Genomic DNA, 18,394 nt, shown 5'->3' on the forward strand with positions numbered 1-18,394 from the left:
AAAGCCATTTTTAATACTGCAAGACATTATTTTAATCAATGTCATAATCTTAAAAAACAAAGACTAAATGAAAAATATATGAAAAGCACAATGTCAAAGAAAACCATATGGAGGGGTGCCTGGGTGGCTCAATCGGCAGAGCATCCCACTCTTGATTTTGGTTCAGGTAATGATCTCAGGGTTCTTGGGATCCACCCCACATCTGGCTCTATGCCAGTGGCACAAAGCCTGCTTGGGATTCTCTCTCCTTCTCTCTCTCTGCCCCTCCCCCACATGCACTCTCTCTCTCTCCCTCTCTCTCTCTCTCTCTGTCTCAAAATAAATAAATAAACTTTAAAAAATCATCTGGAGGTAAGAAAACACTTGTCTATGATCTCTAACATGACAAAGAAGGTTCAAATGATTTAATAATATTTATTTAAATTATTTTTGTGTAATCTATTTTTTAAGAATGATGAGACTTTCGGGGCGCCTGGGTGGCGCAGTCGGTTAAGCGTCCGACTTCAGCCAGGTCACGATCTCGCGGTCCGTGAGTTCGAGCCCCGCGTCAGGCTCTGGGCTGATGGCTCGGAGCCTGCAGCCTGTTTCCGATTCTGTGTCTCCCTCTCTCTCTGCCCCTTCCCCGTTCATGCTCTGTCTCTCTCTGTCCCAAAAAAAAAAAAAAAAAAAAAAAAAAAAAAGAATTATGAGACTTTCTTATTTCCAATTTGACTCATCAAGTGAAATTTCACGTGGACCATAGATATTTGTACATAAATATAAACTACAAAAAAGCATGCATTTGATATGGTTGCATTTGGATATTTCACAAAATGAGCCCTCAACTACTTATGGATAGAGAAAGATAAGGACTCTTAAAACTTGTGGAATGTATTCATGTGTATGCATGAGAGTAAATCATAGAAATAAGGGGTTCACCTTCTTTTTTAAGAATATACAATTAATATTCAGTCATATGTGAGGAGGTTGTGGCATCCAGGACAAGAATTATGAACCCATAAGAGTTGAATCTTGAAAAACTTATATATCCAGATACAATTTTTTTTTTCAAATTTTTCTTTAAATTCTAGTTAGTTAACATATAGTGTAATATTGGTTTCAGAAGTAGCACTTAGTGATTCATCACTTACATGTAACAGTGCTCAACACAAGCACCCTCTTTAATGACCATCATCCATTTAGCCCATCCCCTGCCCACCTCCCCTCCAGCAACCCTCAGTTTGTTCTCTGTATTTAAAAGTCTCTTATGATTTGCTTCCCTCTTTTCTTTTTTTTCCTTCCCCTATGTTCTTCTGTTTTGTTTCTTAAATTCTACACATGAGGAAAATCATATGGTATTTGTCTTTCTCTGACTGACTTATTTTGCTAAGCATAATACATTCTAGCTCCATCCATGTTGTTGCAAATGGCAAGATTTCATTCTTTTCGATGCCTTCAAGACACAAATTTAAGGGAGGCTCATTCTTGCTGACTGACTCAAAATAGTCTTCTGGAGGAATTTCTAGAGTGCTGAGAGAAAACTACAGTGGCATATATTTAACTGGTATCTGTCAGACCTGTTCATGGTTTATAAAGCACACACCCACAATTTGATATCAGCAACGACCAGGCAGTAGCTTCAGTGCTCAGATTTTCAGTCATCTCTGTGACTCTCACTAGATATCTAGTGCATAAAAGTTCTTTCCTTCTTTTACCATTCTTTTTTTGTTCTTCCTATACATGGTTGCGTTTAACATTCTAGTTCTAGTTTCATCAGTAAAAGGCTAGTTTAATTATACTTGTAATTTTACCCACATCCTAAATAGTTCTTTAATAGAACAAGACCAGAGCATCTGAGTAACTCTTTTGGTTAAGCCTCCTACTTCGCTCAGATCATGATCTCATGGTTCATGGGTTCAAGCCCCACATTAGTCTCTGTGCTGACAGCATGGAGCCTGAAGCCCTGACTCAGATTCTGTGTCTCCCTCTCTGCCCATCACCCCGTTAGTGCTCTCTCTCTCTCTAAAGTAAATAAACATAAAAAAAGAACAAGACTATTGTCCCCAACTCAGTTTTAACATTTTATTAATTCTTCGATTTATAGGTTATCTTACTTTTTAAAATTCAAATATAAAATAACACTTAAATGCATTACCATATGAACCTGTGAATAGAGAAAACTCAGAAGACATATAAAACTCAGTTTAGAACTTTCTAAAGGTGAATTTTGCTAGAGGTTAAGGAAGGATATGCAAAACCCTCTAAGTTTTTGATATTAATGAAAATAAAATATTTCAAGTACTTACCAGTAGAGAGAATAGATATAAACCTTAACCAAAAATAGTGAGATAAAGAATTTACTTTAAAATTCTCTACGGGCACCTGGGTGGCTCAGTTGGTTAAGCGACCGACTTCGGCTCAGGTCATGATCTCACAGCTCCTGAGTTTGAGCCCCATGTCGGGCTCTTGGAGCCTGGAGCCTGGAGCCTGCATCAGATTCTGTGTCTCCCTCTCTCTCTGCCCCTAACCCACTCTCATTCTGTCTCTGTGTCTCTCAAAAATAAATACACGTTAAATTCAAAAAAATTCTCTTCAAGTGACTTATTTTTGGAAACATAAAAATTCTTTTGTCTATGTTTCCATTGTTCTCAGCAGAGAAATTCAAGTATTTGTGCCTACCAAACTGAAACACAAATTATAAATAAGCAAATAAATACTTTCAAAAATTGAATAAATCTGCAGCTATTATATTTTCTTCAGACCTTACTCAACAAACATTCATATGATCAATTAACATTTACTTTTGATTAGTAAAGATGATTCTAAATTACACTTAATAGGGAAACCACATAATTTAACATTGGTAATTGAAAGTGCTCGTTTTTCAGATTCAAGTAATTATAAACACATAAAAGCTCGTTCTTCACAGAGTTTTGGTTTTAGTATGCCTTGCCTTATGTATTGCAGTCTTTTAATTATGAGAGCATATACTTGACTTAAAATTCTGGCATACAAAGGAATTTTTTATGCACGTCATAAAGATAAATAACACAGGTAGGTCATGATGATGGTAAAGATATTAAATAAGGTTATAAAAGTAACTGTTGCATTGTGTGTAAGAAATAAAAGTACTCTTTAGGAGCAAAGCGTAAAGTTTGTGCTGTTTTAAGAAAAAATATACACATATTGGGATTAGAGGGGTTTGCAAGAAAATTGTTATTAGAGAAATTGCTGAACAAGCAAAAAGCTGTAACTAGTTTTTGTTTTTTTTTTTATTTCAGAGAAATAAAGATTTTTTTATATATCTTTCTTTAGATTCCTAAGATATCTTTGGAGCTATGAACTGCTTCAATAATTAAATAATTTTTAATTGTATATGCTAAACAGTACATTCTTTGTAACAGGTAAGTAGTAAAGGTTATTAAATTTCCCTTAATCTATATTTGTTACTGAATCTTGCACACTTTCAAACTTTTATCTAAATATATTCATATATATATAGTGACTGAAAATTAAAAAAAACTAATCCTGATTGAATAAAAAACCTTTTAATTATCAAACTCCAGGAAAAATTAAAGATAAATGTTAAATCTACTCAGAAGTTAATATGTAAGAGTGCTAGAAATAAGCACATGTGGAGTATTAAACATATGGAAGACATTGTTCAAAGTAGTTTGTAAATAATGTCTCATGTAATTCTCACAAATTCTCACCAAATTAAGTTTGGTCCCACTGATATCTCAAGGTTGTAGAACAGCTAAGCATCTTATACAAGATTGCCCAGCTAGTAGATAGTGGGTGTTGAGTTTGAATCCAGACAATGGATCAAGAATTTGGTTATTCTTCAACAAGTAACACTGCCTCTCAAAAAGAATTATACTGCCTAAAAGAAACTGAAGTCCAAAATAAAATTATATCGCCCTTTGGAGATAAAGTTCAAACTCCAAAATTCTTAAGTTATGTCAAAATCCAAGAAATCATCCTCCCTAAAATCATTTTCTGCTCAACATAGAGGTGACAGAAAAGGACACTGTGAATTCTTAATCTTATAGCTCTTGGTCAAATGTCAAGTGTCTCATTTATTATTTCCAAATAAGAAAAGGAAAGATCACCATTATCTTCTCCCAATAAATGCCCTTAAGATTTAGAAAAGTAGCCTACCACCCAATCATCATGCCCTATCTTAGGTATCCCAGGTGAAATAATGTTCCCAGAACTGTTATAAATATTACAAAGACCAAGGCAGAAATTTAGTGGTAAAGAGAGGATTAACTTAGTTAGGATCACGAGCATGACTATCAATGGATAGAAGTTTCAGGTATATAAATCCTCTAAATTTAAACTTATTTTGATAAATGACTCAATACCATGTTGATTTTGTACTAGGTGTGTGCAATATCTGTGAGTTGATTCCACCTGTGCAGATGAATCATAGCTGCCTTTTTTTTGCAAAGTTTAGAAATTTGTCATGTTCATCTCCAGAGTGGCTGCACCAGTTTGCATCCCCACCAACATTGCAAAGGGCTCCTCTTTCTCTGCATCCTCACCAACACCTGTTGTTTCTTGTATTGTTAATTTTAGCCATTCTGACAGATGTGTGTGGTGGTATCTCATCATGGTTTTGATTTGTATTTCCCTGATGATGAGTGATGTTGAGCATCTTTTCATGTGTCTGTTAGCCACCTGGATGTCTTCTTTGGAAAAGTGTCTATTCACATCTTCTCTCCATTTCTTCACTGGATTATTTGTTTTTTCGGTGTTGAATTTGATAAATTCGTTATAGATTTTGGGTACGAACTGTTTATAAGATTTGTCACTTGCAAATATCTTCTCCCATTCTGTAGACTGCCTTTTAGTTTTATTGATTATTTCCTTTGCTGTGTAGAAGCTTTTTATCTTAACAAATCCAATTTTGCTTTTGTTTACCTTGCCTCCGGTGACATGTCTGATAAGCAGTTGCTTCAGCCAATGTCAAAGAGGTTGTTGCCTGTGTTCTCCTCTACGATTTTGATGGTTTCCTGTCTTACATTTAGGTCTTTCATCCATTTTGAATTTTTTTGTGTGTTTAAGGTAGGATATTGGTCCAGCTTCATTGTTCTGTGTATTGCTGTCCTGTTTTCCCAATACCATTTGTTGAAGAGATTGTCTTTTTTCCATTGGATATTCTTTCCTGCTTTGTTGAAGATGAGTTGACCATATCATTATGGGTCGACTTCTGGGTTTTCTATTCTGTTCCATTGATCTATGTGTCTGTTTTTCTGTCACTACCACACTGTCTTGATGACTACAGCTTTGTATTATAGCTTGAAATCTGGAATTGTGATGCTTCCAGTTTTGTTTTTCTTTTCCAGGACTGCTTAAGCTATTCAGGGTCTTGTGTAATTCCATACAAATTTTAGGATTGTTTGTTCTAACTATGTGAAAAATGCTGGTGGTATTTTAATGGAGGTTGCATTAAATGTGTAGATTGCTTTGGATAGTATAAATATTCCTTTGCATTTTCTAATTGCTGTCAATCTTTTACGGTACATTTCTTTTCAGGCTCATAGTTTTCATCTCTCTCTCTTTTTTTTAAGAGTTATTTTTTTGTTTGTTTGTTTTAAGTTTATTTATTTTGAAAGAGAGAGAGCACATGAGAACAGGGGAAGGAAAGAGAGAGAGGAAGAGAGAAATTCTGAAGCAGACAAGAGTTGTCAGCACAGAGCCTGCTGTGGGGCTCAATGCCATGCAAGAACCATGAGATCATGACCTGAGCTGAGATCAAGATTTGGACGCTTAGCCAACTGAGCCATCCAGACACCCCCATAGTTTTAATCTCTTAAAGAGAGATAGGGCCTTTTTTGTATTTTCCATTATGTATTTAACCTTTCTTTTTTTTTAAATTTATTTTAACTTACATCTGAGTGAGTTAGCATATGTTAGCATATAGTTAGCAAGTTAGTTATAGCATACTATATTCTATATCATTAGCATATATTATATAGTATAGAATTTCCTCAAAAAGTTAAAAATAGAACTACCCTATGATCTAGCAGTTGCACTACTAGATATTTACCCAAATGATACAAAACTACTTATTCAAAGGGGCACATGCACCCCAATGTTTATAGCAGCATTATCAACAATAGCCAAACTAAGGAGAAAGTCCAAATGTCCATCAATTGATAAGTGGATAAGAAGATGTGATACATATATACAACAAAATATTACTCAGCCATCAAAAAGAATGAAATCTTGTCATTTGCAATATAGATGGGACTAGAATATATTATGCTAAGTGAAGTCAGTCAAAGAAAAGCAAACACTGTATGATTTCACTCATATGTAGAATTTAAGAAACAAAACAGATGAACATATGGGAGAGGGGAAGAGAGAGGGAAACAAATTATAAAAGACTCTTAAAGATAGAGAACAAACCAGAGGTTGATGGAGAGAGATGGGTGGGGGATGAGCTAAATAGGTGATGGGTATTAAGGAGGGCACTTGTTATTATGAGAACTGGGTGTTTTATGTAAGTGATGAATCACTGAATTCTACTCCTGAAACCAGTATTGCACTGTATGTTAACTAACTAGAATGTAAATAAAAATTTGAAAAAAAATTGTCTTGTTGATAAAGTCCCAGTTAACAGAAATAATTCAAGGTGCCTTTATTTTATATACAGTTTGTTCAGAACATCTGAATTTCTGTTTCTTCTGAGTCCCATGTTTCTGGAACTCTATAGGAATATAGTTTCCTATATGATGATGGAATACAACCATCATTTTGCTTTTCATTGTTTTTCTTTTCTGAAGGGGACTATATTTGCATGTCTAATATGCTCTCAATGATTTTTTCCTTGGATCTCTATATTTTATTTTTAATTAATTAATTTATTTATTGTGAGAGAGAGAGAGAGAGAGAGAGAGAGAGAGAGAGACCACAAGTGGGGAAGGGGCAGAGAGAAATTGGGAGAGAATCCTAAGCAGATTCTGCACTGTCAGCACAGAGCCCAATGAGGGGCTAGATCCCATGATCATGACCTGAGCTGAAATAAAAAATCAGACACTTAACCTACTGAGCCATCCAAATGCCCCTATTTATTTATTTTGATAGAGAGCATGCAAGAGAGGGAGGGGCAGAGGGAGGGGGGGGGAGAATTTCAAGCAGGCCCTATCCTTTAGGCAGGACTTGGTCTCATGACTGTGAGATCATGACCTGAGCTAAAATTGAGTCTGAGGCTTAACCAGCTGAGCCACCCAGGTATCCCTTGTTGGATCTCTTTAATAAAATATTCACTTTAACCATCATGAGTTGAATAACTCTACAAAGAAGATATGCTTTCAACAGGCTCCCTATTGAAACTAAGGGAGGACACAACTTGCCTATTTTGCTGATTTTATTTCAGTGTGTCTCATCTACCTTCCCATGGGTCCTACTGGGAACATGTCTTCCCACTCAAAGTCTACAATTCTATTCCCACTTACAATAGCTGTATAATATTGAAAAACATAGAAAAATGAAATTCTCTCTATTGTTTTCACACTGTATTTATTTATTTATTTATTTATTTATTTATTTATTTAATAAAACTGTCACAAAATTTAAAGGGTGTTTACCCAGTCATTATTACTACAGATTCTCTACTTTTAGTTACAGGATATTGTCTTACAATGTTTTTCTGGTTCCTGAATATAAACTCTGCCCTCTTGGCTCTTGGTTTTGGCTCTGGGCAACAGGATATATTTCATGCTGCACTTTGAAATCAGCCTTAGGCTTAAAATATTGGTAAGCCTATCAAGGCCTAAAACATAACCAAATATTTATATTCTACACAGTTAATTTTTTTCCAAGTCATTGTCCTAACAAAAAGTGTACCCAACACCCTGACCCTGCTTGTATCGAGCAGACCCATACATTATAAATGCCTCATGCTATTGCATGGGGTCTTCTTGCAAGGAGCCATGTGGGGAAACTTAATTGTGAAGCTTAGAAAAATTGAATACCTATGGGGTATTTCTTAAACCACCCTCTTCTTGATTATTAGGCACCTTTTCTCTTCCTAATGCTACTCACTTTCTTTGTCAGTGTAATTCCTTCTCTCTTCTAAAGCAGAGTTGTGAGAGGCCCAGGATATGTCTCTAAAGCTTTCATCTTCTATATGTAGCCACCATAAGCTTCAGTCACTACAAAGTCTAAAGACTCACATCCAGGCCACAGCCCTACAAAACAAGTACAAAACCAAAAAACTCATATGGCCTGCACACTCTTATAAATTGCAAAGTAGGGAACAGTCTACAGGTATATGAGTACAAGTCCCAAGTCATGAATTCTGGCTCCACTAAAATTTTCTCTTCTCTTTATGTGTATTTGCCCTCCCAAATTCAATTCTTGATGTTATGTCTCATGATTTCAAATAAACACAATTAAGTAACACTCACTGAGTAAGCCCCCAATAAATGGTTCCCTTTTTTCTTACTTTAGATTTTTTTTTCAATATATGAAGATTATTGTCAAATTGGTTTCCATACAACACCCAGTGCTCATCCCAACAGGTGCCCTCCTCACTACCCACCACCCACCCTCCCCTCCCTCCCACCCCCCATCAACCCTCAGTTTGTTCTCAGTTTTTAAGAGTCTCTGATGCTTTGGCTCTCTTCCACTCTAACCTCTTTTTTTTTCCTTCCCCTCCCCCATGGGTTTCTGTTAAGTTTCTCAGGATCCACATAAGAGTGAAAACATATGGTATTTTTCTTTCTCTGTATGGCTTATTTCGCTTAGCATAACACTCTCTAGTTCCATCCATGTTGCTACAAAGGACCATATTTCATTCTTTCTTATTGCCACGTAGTAATCCATTGTGTATATACACCACAATTTCTTTATCCATTCATCAGTTGATGGACATTTAGGCTCTTTCCACAATTTGGCTATTGTTGAGAGTGCTGCTATAAACATTAGGGTACAAGTGCCCCTATGCATCAGCACACCTGTATTTCTTGGGTAAATTCCTAGCTGTGCTATTGCTGGGTCATAGGGTAGATTTATTTTTAATTTCTTGAGGAATCTCCACACTGTTTTCCAGAGTGGCTGCACCAATTTTCATTCCCACCAACAGTACAAGAGGGTTCCCTTTCTCCACATCCTCGCCAGCATCTATGGTCTCCTGATTTGTTCATTTTGGCCACTCTGACTGGCCTGAGGTGATATCTGAGTGTGGTTTTGATTTGTATTTCCCTGATGAGGAGTGACGTCGAACATCTTTTCATGTGCCTGTTGGCCATCTGGATGTCTTCTTTAGAGAAGTGTTTATGCATGTTTTCTGCTCATTTCTTCATTGGTTTACTTGTTTTTCGGGTGTGGAGTTTGGTGAGCTCTTTATAGATTTTGGATATTAGCCCTTTGTCTGATATGTCATTTGCAAATATCTTTTCCCATTCCGTTGGTTGCCTTTTAGTTTTGTTGGTTGTTTCCTTGGCTGTGCAGAAGCTTTTTATCTTCATAAGGTCCCAGTAGTTCATTTTTGCTTTTAATTCCCTTGCCTTTGGAGATGTGTCAATTAAGAAATTGCTGCGGCTGAGGTCAGAGAGGTCTTTTCCTGCTTTCTCCTCTAGTGTTTGATGGTTTCCTGTCTCACATTCAGGTCCTTTATCCATTTTGAGTTTATTTTTGTGAATGGTGTGAGAAAGTGGTCTAGTTTCAATCTTCTGCATGTTGCTGTCCAGTTCTCCCAGCACCATTTGTTAAAGAGACTGTCTTTTTTCCATTGGATATTCTTTCCTGCTTTGTCAAAGATTAGTTGGCCATACGTTTGTGGGTCTAGTTCTGGGGTTTCTATTCTACTCCATTGGTCTATGTGTCTGGTTTTGAGCCAATACCATGCTGTCTTGATGATGACAGCTTTGTAGTAGATGCTAAAGTCTGGGAGTGTGATGCCTCCTGCTTTGGTCCTCTTCAAAATTACCTTGGCTATTTGGGGCCTTTTGTGGTTCCATACGAATTTTAGGATTGCTTGTTCTAGCTTCGAGAAGAATGCTGGTGCAATTTTGATTGGGATTGCATTGAATGTGTAGATAGCTTTGGGTGGTATTGACATTTTGACAATATTTATTATTCCAGTCTATGAGCACGGATGTTTTTCCATTTCTTTATATCTTCTTCAATATCCTTCATAAGCTTTCTATAGTTTTCAGCATACAAATCTGTTACATCTTTGGTTAGATTTATCCCTAGGTATTTTATGTTTCTTGGTGGAAGTGTGAATGGGATCAGTTTCTTTATTTGTCTTTCTGTTGCTTCATTATTAGTGTATAAGAATGCAACTGATTTCTGTACATTGATTTTGTATCCTGCAACTTTGCTAAATTCATGTATCAGTTCTAGCAGACTTCTGGTGGAGTCTATCGGATTTTCCATGTATAATATCATGTCATCTGCAAAAGTGAAAGCTTAACTTCATCTTTGCCAATTTTGATGCCTTTGATTTCCTTTTGTTGTCTGATTGCTGATGCTAGAACTTCCAACACTATGTTAAACAACAGCGGTGAAAGAGTGGACATCCCTGTCGTGTTCCTGATCTCAGGGGGAAAGCTCTCAGTTTTTCCCCATTGAGGATGATGTTAGCTGTGGGCTTTTCATAAATGGCTTTTATGATGTTTAAGTATGTTCCTTCTATCCCGACTTTCTCGAGGGTTTTTATTAGAAAGGTTGCTGAATTTTGCCAAAGGCCTTTTCTGCAACGATTGACAGGATCATATGGATCTTATCTATTCTTTTATTAATGTGAGGTATCATATTGATTGATTTGCGAATGTTGAACCAGCCCTGCATCCCAGGAATGAATCCCACTTGATCATGGTGAATAATCCTTTTTATATGCTGTTGAATTCGATTTGCTAGTATCTTATTGAGAATTTTTGCATCCATATTCATCAGGGATATTGGCCTGTAGTTCTCTTTTTTTGCTGGGTCTCTGTCTGGTTTAGGAATCAAAGTAATATTGGCTTCATAGAATGAGTCTGGAAGTTTTCCTTCCCTTTCTATTTTTTGGACTAGCTTGTGAAGGATAGGTATTATCTCTGCTTTAAATGTGTGGTAGAATCCCCTGGGAAGCCAACTGGTGTTGGACCCTTATTTGTTGGAGATTTTTGATAACTGATTCAATTTCTTCCCTGGTTATGGGTCTGTTGAAGCTTTCTATCTCTTCCTGTTTGAGTTTTGGAAGTGTGTGGGTGTTTAAGAATTTGTCCATTTCTTAGAGGTTGTCCAGTTTGTTGGCATATAATTTTTCATAGTATTCCCTGATAATTGCTTGTATTTATGAGGGATTGGTTGTAATAATTCCATTTTCATTCATGATTTTATCTATTTGGGTCATCTCCCTTTTCTTTTTGAGAAGCCTGGCTAGAGGTTTATCAATTTTGTTTATTTTTTCAAAAAACCAACTCTTGGTTTCGTTGACCTGCTCTACAGTTTTTTTTAGTTTCTATATTGTTTATTTCTGCTCTGATCTTTATTATTTCTCTTCTTCTGCTGGATTTACACTGTCTTTGCTTCTGCTTCTATTTCCTTTAGGTGTGCTATTAGATTTTGTATTTGGGATTTTTCGTGTTTCTTGAGATAGGCCTAGATTGCAATGTATTTTCCTCTCAGGACTGCCTTCACTGCATCCCAAAGCGTTTGGATTGTTTTATTTTCATTTTCGTTTGTTTCCATATATTTTTAAATTTCTTCTCTAATTGCCTGGTTGACCCATTCATTCTTTAGTAGGGTGTTCTTTAACCTCCATGCTTTTGGAGATTTTCCAGACTTTTTTCTGTGGTTGATTTCAAGCTTCATAGCATTGTGGTCTGAAAGTATGCATGGTATTATTTCAATTCTTGCATACTTATGAAGGGCTGTTTTGTGACCCAGTATGTGATCTATCTTGGAGAATGTTCCATGTGAACTCGAGAAGAAAGTATATTCTGTTGCTTTGGGATGCAGAGTTCTAAATATATCTGTCAAGTCCATCTGATCCAGTGTATCCTTCAGGGCCTTGTTTCTTTATTGACCATGTGTCTAGATGATCTACCCATTTCTGTAAGTGGAGTGTTAAAGTCCCCTGCAATTACCACATTCTTATCAATAAGGTTGCTTATGTTTGTGAGTAATTGTTTTATATATTTGGGGGCTTCCGTATTTGGTGCATAGACATTTATAATTGTTAGCTCTTCCTGATGGATGGACCCTGTGGTTATTATATAATGTCCTTCTTCATCTCTTGTTACAGCCTTTAATTTAAAGTCTAGTTCTTCTGATATAAGTATGGCTACTCCAGCTTTCTTTTGACTTCCAGTGGCATGATAGTTATCCATCTGCTCACTTTCAATCTGAAGGTGTCCTCAGGTCTAAAATGAGTCTCTTGTAGACAGCAAATAGATGGGTCTTGTTTTTCTATCCATTCTGATACCCTATGTCTTTTAGTTGGCGCATTTAGTCCATTTACATTCAGTGTTATTATAGAAAGATGTGGGTTTAGAGTCATTGTGATGTCTTTAGGTTTCATGCTTGTAGCGATGTCTCTGGTACTTTGTCTCACAGGATCCCCCTTAGGATTTCTTGTAGGGCTGGTTTAGTGGTGACGAATTCCTTCAGTTTTTGTTTGTTTGGGAAGATCTTTATCTCTCCTTCTATTCTAAATGACAGACTTGCTGGATAAAGGATTCTCGGCTGCATATTTTTTCTGTTCATCACATTGAAGATCTCCTGCCATTCCTTTCTGGCCTGCCAAGTTTCAGTAGACAGATGGGTCACGAGTCTTCTATGTCTCCCTTTATATGTTAGAGCACGTTTATCCCTAGCTGCTTTCAGAATTTTCTCTTTATCCTTGTATTTTGCCAGTTTCACTATGATATGTCATGCAGAAGATTGATTCGAGTTACGTCTGAAGGGAGTTCTCTGCGCCTCTTGGATATCAATGCCTTTTTCCTTCCCCAGATCCGGGAAGTTCTCAGCTATTATTTCTTCAAGTACACCTTCAGCACCTTTCCCTCTCTCTTCCTCCTCTGGAATACCAATTATGCGTGGATTATTTCTCTTTAGTGTATCACTTATTTCTCTAATTTTCCCCTCATACTCCTGGATTTTTTTATCTCTCTTTTTCTCAGCTTCTTCTTTTTCCATAATTTTATCTTCTAGTTCACCTATTCTCTCCTCTGCCTCTTCAATCCGAGCCGTAGTTGTCTCCATTTTATTTTGCAGTTCATTGATAGCATTTTTTAGCTCCTCCTGGCTGTTCCTTAATCCCTTGATCTCTGTAGGAAGAGATTCTTTGCTGTCCTTTATACTGTTTTCAAGCCCAGCAATTAATTTTATGACTATTATTCTAACTTCACTTTCTGTTAATTTGCTTAAATCATTTTTGATCAGTTCGTTAGCTGTTGTTATTTCCTGGACATTTTTCTGAGGTGATTTCTTCTGTTTCATCATTTTGGATAGTCCCTGGAGTGGTGCGGGACTATGGGGCACTTCCCCTGTGCTGTCTCGAATAATTTGCGTTGCAGGGCGGGGCCACAGTCAGACCTGGTGTCTGCCCCCAACCCACTGCTAGGGGCACAGTCAGACTGGTGTGTGCCTTCTCTTCCCCTCTCCTAGGGGCGGGATTCACTGTGGGGTGGCGTGGCCCGTCCGGGTTACTTGCACACTGCCAGGCTTGTGGTGCTGGGGATCTGGCGTATTAGATGGGGTGGATAGGCAAGGTGCACAGGGGCGGGTGGGGCAGGCTCAGCTAGCTTTTCCTTCAGAGATCCACTTCGAAAGGGGCCCTGTGGCACCAGGAGGGAGTCAGACCTGCCAGAGGGATGGATCCGCAGAAGCACAGCATTGGGTGTTTGCGACGTGCAATCAAGTTCCCTGGCAGGAACTGGTTCCCCTTGGGATTTTGGCTGGGGGATGGGCAAGGGAGATGGCGCTGGCAAGTGCCTTTGTTCCCTGCCAAGCTGAGCTCTGTCATCCGGGGCTCAACAACTCTCCCTCCTGTTGTCCTCCAGCCCTCCCGTTCTCTGAGCAGAGTTGTTAGCTTATAACCTTCCAGATGTCAAGTCCTGCTTGCTGTCAGAACACACTCCGTCCGGCCCCTCCGCTTTTGCCAGCCAGACTCAGGGGCTCTGCTTGGCCGGCGGGCCGTCCCTCGGCTGGGCTCCCTCCTGCCAGTCCGTGTAGCTTGCACCGCCTCGCAGCCCTTCCTACCCTCTTCCGTGGACCTCTTGTCTGCGCTTGGCTCTGGAGACTCCGTCCTGCTAGTTTTCTGGCAGTTGTCTGGGTTATTTAGGCAGGTGTGGGTGGAATCTAAGTGATCAGCAGGACGCGCAGTGAGCCCAGCGTCCTCCTAAGCCGCCATCTTCCCACGATCCTTACTTTAGTTTTCAACAACTTTAGAAATGACACAAAGGGTAAGATGAAGGCCAAAATTTATTTTATCTTATTTATTTTGGTTAAATATAAACTTAGTTATTACTGGAAGAAGCTTATTTATTACTTACCAATAAACATGGAAATATGGAACTGATCTCTTTTTCTCCTTTCTAAATTCAAGAGATGCTTAACATCTCTCTGAGAGGAACAAGGAAAGAGTTGAAGAATATCTGGAATCTATTTAGGAACATTCAGACATTGAATTTTTTTCTCACAATTTAGTTCTTCTTTTCTATTCAGTTTTCAATATATAAAAAGCAGGTATTTGAGTTGTTTACTTATAAAGGATTTTAGGAGGTTTTTAGTTCCAAAATACTTGCACATAAATCCAAGAAAAATTTTATATTACATTCACACTCTCATTACACTTGACTACGCATAGAACTCTTGAGACATATACTGTTTGTTTAAACATAAGTTTCATTGACAAACTTTCTATTTATTTTTAAATTTTATTCTATATTCATTTGAGTTCTTTCTTTAACAGTTTAAAGCTCAAATATGTTACCAGAATATATCTAATAGTGGTTCTCAGAAGTTTTCCTATAACATACTTCAAGATCTCAAAATTTGGACAAAATTTTTTTTTCCAGAATTTTTGGGTAAATTTTCTTCAATTGTTTTCATGCTTTCTCTTCATATATATATATATATATATATATATATATATATATATTATCTATGAGTCCTATCATAAGTAATTCAGATCAATGGAATATGGTCTTTCATAGTAAATGCAGCCTCAGATTTCTTTAAGAATTTTATGAATTAATCTTAATGAGTACACACCAGGCATACTCTGCCTCAGGACCTTTACACTGGATGTTGCTTCTGCCTGAGATATTCAGATAACCGTTTGGATTAATCCCTTTTCTCTGAACAAAGCCTTTAATATCTCCTTACATGAATATAACCTCTGTTTTCCCTGGGATTTCAGATCTACTCACTCAGCGTTTATTCTTTTAAATAACATTAATTTATTATATAGTTGATTTGTTATTTCTCATGTCTATTTTGTTTCTTCTTTTTAGTGTGTCATAAAGCAGATATCATTTCTTTTTCTGACTTAATCCAAATACCATCTCTATGTCTTGACCAAAGATGTGCTAAAAAAAATTAAGTGAATGACTTCTCATTAATGTTTACATTATTTTACATGGATTTTGGTTAGCAATATAAATATAAATATTATGTTAATATAAATATATTTATGTTAGTAATATAAAATATTATATTAAAAACTAATGCATTTACAAAATATTATTTTCTATCATTGCTCTACAAGGCACAGATATCTATATTTTTGGTTAGGATAGGTGTTGAAAAATTTCACTTCTGGGGCGCCTGGGTGGCGCAGTCGGTTAAGCGTCCGACTTCAGCCAGGTCACGATCTCACGGTCCGTGAGTTCGAGCCCCGCGTCAGGCTCTGGGCTGATGGCTCGGAGCCTGGAGCCTGCTTCCGATTCTGTGTCTCCCTCTCTGTCTGCCCCTCCCCCGTTCATGCTCTGTCTCTCTCTGTCCCCAAAATAAATAAAAAAAAAAAAGAAAATAAAAAAAAAAAAAGAAAAATTTCACTTCAAACAACTGGTACCACTTTTTATATTTCCTATAATAGGTGTCTTTTCTTCAATTTTTATCATTAACAGTGATCATTATATTTTTATATCTGTAATTTGATAGGCAAAACATTTCCATTTATTAATGCATTTTTTCAACTTTCATCTAGTCTTTCAATTCTTTTTTAATTTAATTTTTTATTTTTTTAATTTACATACAAATTAATTAGTATATAGTGCAACAATGATTTCAGGAGTAGATTCCTTAGTGCCCCTTACCCATTTAGCCCATCACGCTTTCCCACAACCCCTCCAGTAAACCTCAGTTTGTTTTCCATATTTATGACTCTCTTCTGTTTTGTCCCCCTCCCTGTTTTTATATTATTTTTGTTTTCCTTCCTTTATGTTCATCTGTTTTGTCTCTTTAAGTCCTCATATGAGTGAAGTCATATGATTTTTGTCTTTCTCTGACTGACTAATTTTGCGTAACATAATACCCTCCAGTTCCAACCAGGTAGTTGCAAATGAGAAGATTTCATTTTTTTGATTGCCAAGTAATACTCCATTGTATATATATCCCACCTCTTCTTTATCCATTCATCCGTCGATGGACATTTGGTTTCGTTCCATACTTGGCTATTGTTGATAGTGCTGCTGTGAACATGGGGGTGCATGTGTCCCTTCGAAACAGCACGCCTGTATCCCGTGGATAAATGCCTAGTAGTGCATTCCTGGGTCGTAAGGTAGTTCTGTTTTTAGTTTTTTGAGGAACCTCCATACTGTTTTCCAGAGTGGCTGCACCAGCTTGCATTCCCACCAACAATGCAAAAGAGATCCTCTTTCACCACATCCTGGCCAATATCTGTTGTTGCCTGAGTTATTAATGTGAGCCATTCTGACAGGTGTAAGGTGGTATCTCATTGTGGTTTTAATTTGTATTTCCCTGATGATGAGTGATGTTGAGCATTTTTTCATGTGTCGGTTAGCCATCTGGATGTCTTCTTTGGAGAAATGTCTATTCATGTCTTTTTCTCATTTCCTCAATGGATTATTTTTTTTTGGGTGTTGAGTTTGATAAGTTCTTCATAGATTTTGCATACTAACCCTTTATCTGATATGTCATTTGCAAATATCTTCTCCCATTCTGTCGGTTGCCTTTTAGTTTTGCTGATTGTTTCCTTCGCTGTGCAGAAGCTTTTTATTTTGGTGAGGTTCCAGTAGTTCGTTTTTGCTTTTGTTTCCCTTGCCTCTGGAGACATGTTGAGTAAGAAATTGCTGCAGCCAAGATCAAAGAGGTTTTTGTCTCCTTTCTCCTCGAGGATTTTGATGGCTTCCTGTCTTACATTGAGGTCTTTCATCCATTTTGAGTTTATTTTTGTGTATGGTGTAATAAAATGGTCCAAGTTCATTCTTCTGCATGTCGCTGTCCAGTTTTCCCAGCACCACTTGCTGAAGAGACTGTCTTTATTCCACTGGATATTCTTTCCTGCTTTGTCAAAGATTAGTTGGCCATACATTTGTGGGTCCATTTCTGGGTTCTCTATTCTGTTCCATTGATCTGTGGTATCTGTTCTTGTGCCAGTACCATACTGTCTTGATAATTACAGCTTTGTAGTGTAGCTTGATGTCTGGGATTGTGATGTCTCCTGCTTTAGTTTTCTTTTTGAAGATTGCTTTGGCTATTTGGGGTCTTTTCTGGTTCTGTACAAATTTAAGGATTATTTGATTTAGCTCTGTGAAGAATGCTGGTGTTACTTTGATAGGGATTGCATCTAATATGTAGATTGCTTTGGGTAGTATTGACATTTTAGCAATATTTGTTCTTCCTATCCAGGAGCATGGAATCTTTTTTCCATTTTTTGTGTCTTCTTCAATTTCTTTCATAAGTTTTCTATAGTATTCAGTGTATAGATTTTTCACCTCTTTGGTTAGATTTATTCCTAGGTATTTTATGGTTTTTGGTGCAACTGTAAATGGGATCGATTCCTTGATTTCTCTTTCTGTCACTTCCTTGTTGGTGTATAGGAATGCAACCAATTTCTGTGCATTGATTTTATATCCTGTAACTTTGCTAAATTTATGAATCAATTCTAGCAGCTTTTTGGTGGAATCTTTAGGGTTTTCCATATAGAGTATCATGTCATCTGCGAAGAGTGAAAATCTGACCTCCTCCTGGCCGATTTGGATGCCTTTTATTTCTTTGTGTTGTCTGATTGCAGAGGTTAAGACTTCCAATGCTATATTGAATAACAGTGGTGAGAGTGGACATCCCTGTCTTCTTCCTGACCTTAGGGGGAAAGCTCTCAGGTTTTCCCCATTGAGGATGATATTAGCGTTGGGTGGTTCCTATATGGCTTTTATGATCTCTAGGTATGCTCCTTCTATCCCTAGTTTCTTGAGAGTTTTTCTCAGGAAAGGATGCTGTA

Source organism: Prionailurus viverrinus, chromosome B1, assembly GCF_022837055.1.
Source record: "Prionailurus viverrinus isolate Anna chromosome B1, UM_Priviv_1.0, whole genome shotgun sequence".
Lineage (NCBI taxonomy): Eukaryota > Metazoa > Chordata > Mammalia > Carnivora > Felidae > Prionailurus > Prionailurus viverrinus.